General features: G+C 33.9%; 2 pseudogenes; both read left to right on the top strand.

Moving 5' to 3' along the window:
• The first annotated feature begins 359 nt into the window (after positions 1–359).
• Positions 360–6,001, top strand: LOC129363463 (GTPase IMAP family member 8-like; annotated as a pseudogene).
• Positions 6,002–6,481: 480 nt separating this feature from the next.
• Positions 6,482–8,074, top strand: LOC129363757 (GTPase IMAP family member 4-like; annotated as a pseudogene).
• Positions 8,075–8,493: the final 419 nt, after the last annotated feature.

Below are 8,493 nucleotides of genomic sequence, written 5' to 3' on the forward strand. Positions count from 1 at the left end.
GCAGCTTATGACACTTGTTCCTTCTTCAGATTGCCCTGTTCAACATTTCAAACAACTATGTAATGCTTCACTGTTTAATTAAATATTACTAATAATTCTAATGAATAAAATGCAATTATTTTTTATTCAACTCAGTGGGTTTTATTCTGTTTATTCTGTTTTATTGATATAAAACCCATTTGCTTATTTATTTCTTTAGTTTCAGTTTTATTGTAAAAACAATTTGATATTTATGAATATATTTTTGTTTTAATCTTTGTTTTATGTTACAATGGTTGGTGCATACTGCAGAGCATTTTACTGCTGGTGTTTTAAATTTGCTGTGCAAAGAAGTTTTAGGTTGCCAGAGTAAAAATGCAATGACTCTTGTTGCCCAGCAGATGGCGATCGCTGACCATGTTTGACTTTATAAATCATAAAGCGCAATATCCACCTTTACATTCTTTGAGTTTCGTTTAGAAACAGGTTTTGTGAGAACAAACAACAAGCAGAAACATCGGCAGAGTGAATCTAACAAAATGGCTGCTTTGGCTGAGATTTACAGCTCAGGTCTGTGACGTTTTCATAAAACTTTGTCCTATCTTGGATTATGCTTTTATAAACTTTCATTATAGTGTCTGAATTTATTGAATTCAAAGACTTTGAATTTATGCAAGAGATGGAAGTTGGACAAAATGTCTCCTTCTGCTTTTAGTTATTTTTGTTTTAATTTTTTTTTTAAATATGATTGTCTGTGTGAATGTTATTGATATTTACTTTATTAGAAAAATATTCCAAAAGGAATATACAGTTGACTTAGAAAGTATATTCTGTGCTGGTATAAATAAAGCAGGTGTATCAACTTGTTATCTTCACTTGCAGCACAAAGTCCCCCTGATACAGAGTTGAGGATTGTATTGATTGGAGGAAGATATAATGACCTTCACAGTGGTAAAAGTTCTGCTGGAAATATCATTCTGGGTCAAAATGTTTTTGACACCAGCAGAAGAACAGCTCAGAGTGAAGCGAGGCAGCAGGAAGTGTTCGGCAGACGAGTCACAGTGGTTGATACTCCAGGCTGGTACTGGAATTATCCTAAAGAAGAAACTCCAAAACTGGATCAGATGGAAATCCAGAACAGTGTCCATCTGTGTCCCCCAGGACCTCATGTCTTTCTTCTGGTCATTCCTGTTGATCCACATTTATCTCAGCATCTTAAAGCGTCACTAAAGGAGCACTTAGAGATTTTCAATGCAGATGTTTTCAGTCACACCATCATTCTGTTCACTGCAGTCGCTCCATGTAGTGATGAAAAGATAAAATCTAAAATCAGAAGAAGTCCAGTCCTGCAGTGGATTCTTCGACAATGTGGAAACAAAAAACATTTTCTCAACATCAGTAACAGAGAAGATAGAGATCAAGTCAAGAAGCTTTTAGAGAAAATTGAGACCCTGATTACAAACAATGGATTCAGACACTGTTCTGCTGACAGAAGTCAAGGAGAAACTCTGAGAAAAGAAATGAGAGATTTGACTGAAAGAGCCTCAAAAAGGTTTGATCAAGTCCAGAAACAAAGAAAGAAACTGAAGCTACAGACTGAAGGTAGGTTACAACTTTCTTTATTTCTAATAATCTACAGTATTCCTTATCCTGAAGATGTTTGTGGGTAATTGCATCAAGTCAACCAGAGTTTATCAGCTAAAACTTAAAAGTTTGTTAGTAGAAAAGTTAAAGAACTATTAAACCACTGAAATTGCTAAACTATACACCAACTACATACAAACTAATAAGTTTGATCTCCTCCGTTGTGCAATAACTTTTAATGATTTTCTGTGTTCTTAGTCACACTGTGAAAAAAAAACAAAAACAAATGAAAAACACATTTAAATTACAAGAGATTACTGGCAGCTGGGGCTACCTGAATTTTATTGGAAATATACACCAGCTGGAATTTTACAGTAAATTGGAGACTTTTTTGTTTCTTACAGTTCACTAATGATAGTCACTGAATGCAATAAGACAATAAATCAATCAGTTGAACTGTGAAAAATATTTCCCTTCATTTCTGAGGTAATAAATCTGAGTGAAGAGATAAAACTAAATCTATTTCTTAAAATGACATTAAATTACACAGAAATACAACAAATTGTTAAATTGGACCAATTTAATTTTTACCTTCAAAGTTTTACCTGAACAATAAGTTAAAAACTAATCTTCAGCAGAACTGAGATACAATCAGATTTTATCTGACAGATCAGGAGTTTGTAACCTGCAGCTGCAGAGTCACAAGAAACTACTTGGTTCTGTGCCTCAGTTAATATTAAAATTGTTCAGTATGAATATTAACAATAAATTAGGGTATTGAGTTTGGTATTTTCTTTTTGCTTCGTTGTTTTTGTCCTGTTCCTCCATGTAAACACAAATTGATCTAGAACCGTTACTGGTGCTCTATGTTGGAGAAAGTAAATGTTTTAAGATTCAGATCTTCTTTGTTGAGGTTCATTTTCTGAAAAATATTTGACAATATAAAATCAAACTTAAGATATAAAAGCATTTTATTGTCTCTTGGTAAAACACAATCAAAACTTTATGTTTCTTTTCAGAGAAAGATTTTAGAAACAGAAAATCAACATAGAGTTAGAGAAGGTAGATCAAGTACTGTGCAAAAAAAAACATCCATTCTGGTTTTTCTCTTATCAAACAGTTCACTGGAACATCTAAAGTAAAATAGCACACAAGAGTTATAAAAAATTATCAAAATAATAGATTTACCTCCTGAATATTTGGGCTTTTCTCTTTTTATCACCAATAATTAGCAGCATCACAACTTTTTATTTGCCCATGTTATCTATTATCAACCCTATACCAAAAAAATGACGTTTTCTATATAGAGTGTTTTTTTTTGTTGTTGTTTTTTTTTATTTAAAAAAACATGTTTTGTTTTTTCGTTTGTTTTGATGATTTAGGTGGGAAAGTTCTTCCAAATTATTTCAGTATAGTGATGTTTGAAGATTCATGTGCAGTAAAAAGCTCAACAGGAAACAGGAAAAATATGTTTAATGTTAACAAAAAGGATGGAGAACAAGCCACAATGAAATCAGTCACGGTTCTGTTGAAGGAAGGCGGCTCACAGTGGTCGATTCTCCTAGATGGATATTAACGATTAGATATAATATACATTATTATATTATTGGCTTCTGTTAAAATACAAGTAAAAATCAACTAAGAGCTAGAAAAATTAAATTTTTTCTTTTAAAAAGAAAAATAAATTAAAAAAGGTATAGTGCTATAAGTTGAATAAAGTAAAGGTTGAAGATTAATATCTTCTGTGAGATCATCACATGTTTACTTCATTTGATGTAAGGAAATATCAAATCAGACGTAAGTTACAAAACAATTGTATTTTACTAATAATATTCTGCAAAAACACAACTATAACTTAATGTTTCTTTCAGGAGAAGGTTTTCAGAAACAGAAAAACAGCATAAAGTGAGAGAAATTGGATGAAATACTCTTAAAAATAATCTCATTTACTGTCTTTTCTGCATTTTTTAGTAGTTTACTGGTAGCTAAAAAATACAACGGTCATTAAAAATAATCTAAATCACAAAGTTAATGCAATAGATTCACCACCTGACTATTTTTGGCCACCAATAAATAAGAGTTGTTTTAGCTTTGTAATTGTTGGACTCGTCTAATTTCTGCTCAACTCTGCTCAAAAAAGTAGAGTTGCAAACTTTTTTATATTGAAGAAGCTACAAAATTTGTTTTCTCTGTTTTCCTGGTTCAGGTGGAAAATTTCCTCCAGATCATTTGAGAATATTGATGATTGGAGGATCATTTGCTGGCAAAGCTCAGCAGGAAACATTATTCTAGGAAAAAAGATTTTAATGTTAATGAAAAGGGTGACAGAACAACAACCCACAGTGAAATCAGTCATGGGTGGTTGAAGGAAGGCGGCTCACAGTGGTTGATTCTCCTGGATGGTTCTGCATCAACACCCTTCAGGAAACCAGTGAGATGGATAAACTGGAAATAGAGAACAGTGTGAATCTGTGTCCTCCAGGACCACATGCTGTGCTGCTGGTTATTGATCTTTCAATCCACATTGATAAATCATATCTGAGATCTGTTCAGGAACACATGAGTCTGTTTAGAGAAGAAATCTGGAAACACACATTTGTTCTGTTTACCTATGGAGACTGGTTAGGAGTGAAGACTGTAGAGGAGCGAATAGAGAGTGATGAAGGTCTGCAGTGGATAGTGAATAAGTGTGAGAACAGATATCATGTCCTGAATAACAAGAACCACAGTGATAAAACTCAGGTAAAGGAACTACTGGAGAAGATTGAAGAGATGTGGGCAGGAAATGAAGATCCTTACTATGAAGTGGATCTGGACCGAGCAGCACAGCTAGAAACCAAGGAGAGACTGAAGACAAGACGGTCAAAAGGTTGAAGACGATCAATGAGAGAAAGACAAGAGTAATGAAAGAACTGTTTGAAGGTAAGCAATATATAGGGCATGTTTTATGATAAAGTCATATAATATGAATATTTTATTATTTAAAACATTACTGTATTTTTTTCTTTGATTTAAAGGTGAGAGTCATCCAATCACTGACATCAGGATTGTTCTTGTTGGTCATAAATGTTCAGGAAAAAGTGAAGCTGGAAACATGATTCTGTTTAATAAAAAATTTACAATACCTTTGAGAGAGCTTGGCTGATTAAGGTAACACAACATGACTAAGCAAAATAAATTTCAGACAGTCTGACATACAGACTGTAAGTGTCCAGTGAGTAAATTATGGCCAGAATTATATTTATTTTTATTTGTTTTTCATCATTTCAGAAATACCAAGATCATGAATCTGCAACTTGTGTAAAACATGAAGGAAACTTTGAAAGAGTAAAAGTCTCAGTTGTTGAAACACCAGGCTGGTTCTCAGACCCAACACCACCTGACTGGATCAAAGATGAAGTTCTCCACAGTGTCTCCATGTTTTCTCCTGGACCTCATGTTTTTCTCCTGCTTGTTCCCATCATCAGATCTTTCACAGAGAAAGATCTCAAAGCTCTGGAGGAGATCTTGAAGCCATTAACAGAGAGAGTGTGGAGACACTGCATGGTGCTGTTTACTAGGGGACACTGGATCAATGATCTCCCTGTAGAGAATTACATTGTTAGAGAGGGAAAGGAGCTTCAGGAGCTTCTGGAGAAATGTGGGAACAGATACCATGTTATAAACCCCAATCGATATGGTGATGCTGTTCAAGTCAAAGAGCTGTTCCAAAAAATTATTAACATGATAACCCAAAACAGAGGATGGTTTGAACTAAAAAAGAAGACGTTTCAGATTCTACCTTGGCTTGGAAAGCAACGCACTCTGACAGAAGACGAGTCGAACAAACGGGAGCAGAAACTGATAGAGAAAATGTTGAAGGCTTTGTCAAATGAACCAGAGGAACCAACGGTACCTGTTACAAAAATGGCACATAGTATGGATGATTTTCACATCCCAGACAGTAAGTCTAATTTGATTAAATTCAGTCTTTTTATATTTATATTTAATCTGGACAACACTTTAAATCCAACTTTAAGTCTCTAAATAAATCAACATTTATTTAGAGAGACTCCATCATCATATATGTCAGATGTAACAGATCATGCAAGCAACTGTCAATGACAGAAAATGCTAAACTAAGTAAAGAAAATAAATAAGATATAATGTTTCTCTTTCAGTGAGTGGAGATGTTGCCTCAGAATATGGGAGCATTTCAGAGAAGAGGAAACGACAAGGACATGACAATGTTGCTGAATGGCTGACTAACAGAGTCAGGGAGTCAGAGATCAGTTCTGGGATCGGCAGCATTTCTTCCTCAGCCTCTTACAGAGAAAAGATTGATGAAAGTCCCCTACTGGCAGCAAATCAACCAAATAGTTCTTTCACTGAAACCAAAAAGGATCCATTGAACATGTTCTCAAACAACATACAGATTCAACGCAGGAACTCTTGTTAAGGGCGAAGGCGTTTCAAAATTATAATTTGAACCAACTTTTATGAACAGGAGAGAACAAGAAAACAAACTATGATATCTGAGTCTTATTTTAGTCATTTGAAAAGCATAATTATTGCCTTGCCTACATTATTGTGCAACATAATCTGCTACAGAGATTATACTTTCAGAATTAGTTTTTATATAATTTGTGCTGGTCAGTTTAGTGGGATTGATAGAATGAATTACATTATGTTGTTTTAAATTTCAAAGCTATTACACATTTTTCTGCTCTTTTTTAATCAAATGGTTTTGGCTATTTTGCATAATTGTAGATAATGTATACATCTCTTACAAAATATCCAGTCATGTGAGATCGTCAGAGTTTTTTTATTTTATAACCTATAAATTCATGATCTCTAAAACAGTAGATTATCTAAAGACAGAGCTTATTATATTGTTATTTTGTTTTGGACTCTTCATCAAATAAATGAAAGGTGTTTCTTCAAAAACATAAAGATAATATTTATTTAGGTGCTCTGACTATGAGCTGCATGTTTCTGGTTGATACAATAAAAACTGTTAGACTAAAAAAACTATGAATTAGATACAAGATTAAACCTGTGGAGATGATGTGAAAGTAACTCCACTTACTGCTTTACAGAAATATTGTATTTGGTGTGTTGATTCTGTGAGGCAAGTTATGGCAGTAATTTTGTCATTAACAACTTCAACACATGAAGCATGGAAGAAACTGATGGAGTAAAAGTCTCAGTTGTTGAAACACCAGGCTGGTTCTCAGACCCAACACCACCTGACTGGATCAAAGATGAAGTTCTCCACAGTGTCTCCATGTTTTCTCCTGGACCTCATGTTTTCTCCTGCTTGTTCCATCATCAGATCTTTCACAGAGAAAGATCTCAAAGCTCTGGAGGAGATCTTGAAGCCATTAACAGAGAGAGTGTGGAGACACTGCATGGTGCTGTTTCCCTGGGGAAACTGGATCAATGATCTCCCTGTAGAGAATTACATTGTTAGAGAGGGAAAGGAGCTTCAGGAGCTTCTGGAGAAATGTGGGAACAGATACCATGTTATAAATCCTTTTAATTGTGATTATTTTGTCCAAGTGAAAGAGCTTTTCCAAAAGATCATTTACATGGTAACACAAAACAAAGAATACTTCACAACTAAAGCATAAAGGCCTTTCAGTTGCTGCCTGGCTATCAACAGAATGTACCCAAACAGAAAAGGAATGGCAGAAAAGGGAGAACAAGCTGATAGAGCGAGTGTTGAAAGCTTTACCAAAAGAACCAGAGGAAGCAACAGTGCCCATCTGGAGGTAGCAGAGAGCATGGATGACAAGAGATTTCCATACAGTAAGTTTAACTTTACTCTTAACTTTTTTTTTGCATCAATTTTGTGCATTTTCTTCTTCTGTTCAGTGAGCAGAGATGTTGCCTCAGAATATGGGAGCATTTCAGAGTTTAGGAATCAACGAGTACATGACCATATTGCTGAATGGCTGAGTACTAGAAGAAGACCATCTGAGATCAGCTCTGGAATTGGTAGCACATGTGCTTCTTCTACTTATAAAGTAGAATTTGATGAAAGATTATCAATAAATAATCATTTCATTGAAATGAAAAACGTTGATAATCTCATTAGTCTCTCAAACACCTCACATATTCCACGCAGGAACTCTTTCTAGTGACATGAAGAACTGAAGTTTGATGGAAAATAAGTTAATAAAAATATTACAATGTAAAATTAAGCTATTATATGACAAGTGATAATATTATTTATTAATATTAGTATCATTTTAATATCAACTTCTAATTATTTATCACCCATTACTATGAGGTCCTTGTTTTACAAAGTACAGTAACTGCTACATACTTAATAAATGGCTAATTCCCATCATCATTTTTATGCTTAAGTTTTGCTCCTTGTCTTTTAATGTAACTTTCCACACACGTCAACTATTTAAATATTTTGTTTATCATTACAAAACTTTTGCTTTTTACTCACAAGATGTTTTTCATTATAAAATCCTTTTTTTATTTTTATTTTTTTTGCAAAGTTTGCAACAAAGACAGGTTATTGTGCCACCCGCCATGTGTGAACATTCTCAAAATAACGTTAATGTCATAGTGAAGATTAAACTTTTCAAGTATTTTCCCAAAAGGTCTTTGTTGTATAGGTTGTGTTCATTCTGTAGTTTGGTTTTGTATTTTTCATGTGGAAGTTCATGTTGCAACCTATTATGAATTAGATAAATTTTATTTTTTGCTAAACTATTAATGTTACATATGTAAGATTATGCAAATCTTATGGTAGAACTATTGTTATTTATTTATTTGTTTTGCTTAGACCCTCCTCCTTGTCAGTCAGCCTCCTGCTGTGATTAACTAGCAGAAGCAGCTGCTGTGATTTACCTGATTGTTTGGTAAAGGAATGAGGAGTGAAACAGTTTTTTCTACCACAAATTCGTGATTATATTTTCATTTTTGTATAAA

This window comes from Poeciliopsis prolifica, unplaced genomic scaffold (assembly GCF_027474105.1).
Source record: "Poeciliopsis prolifica strain line A6 unplaced genomic scaffold, Auburn_PproV2 SCAFFOLD010, whole genome shotgun sequence".
NCBI lineage: Eukaryota > Metazoa > Chordata > Actinopteri > Cyprinodontiformes > Poeciliidae > Poeciliopsis > Poeciliopsis prolifica.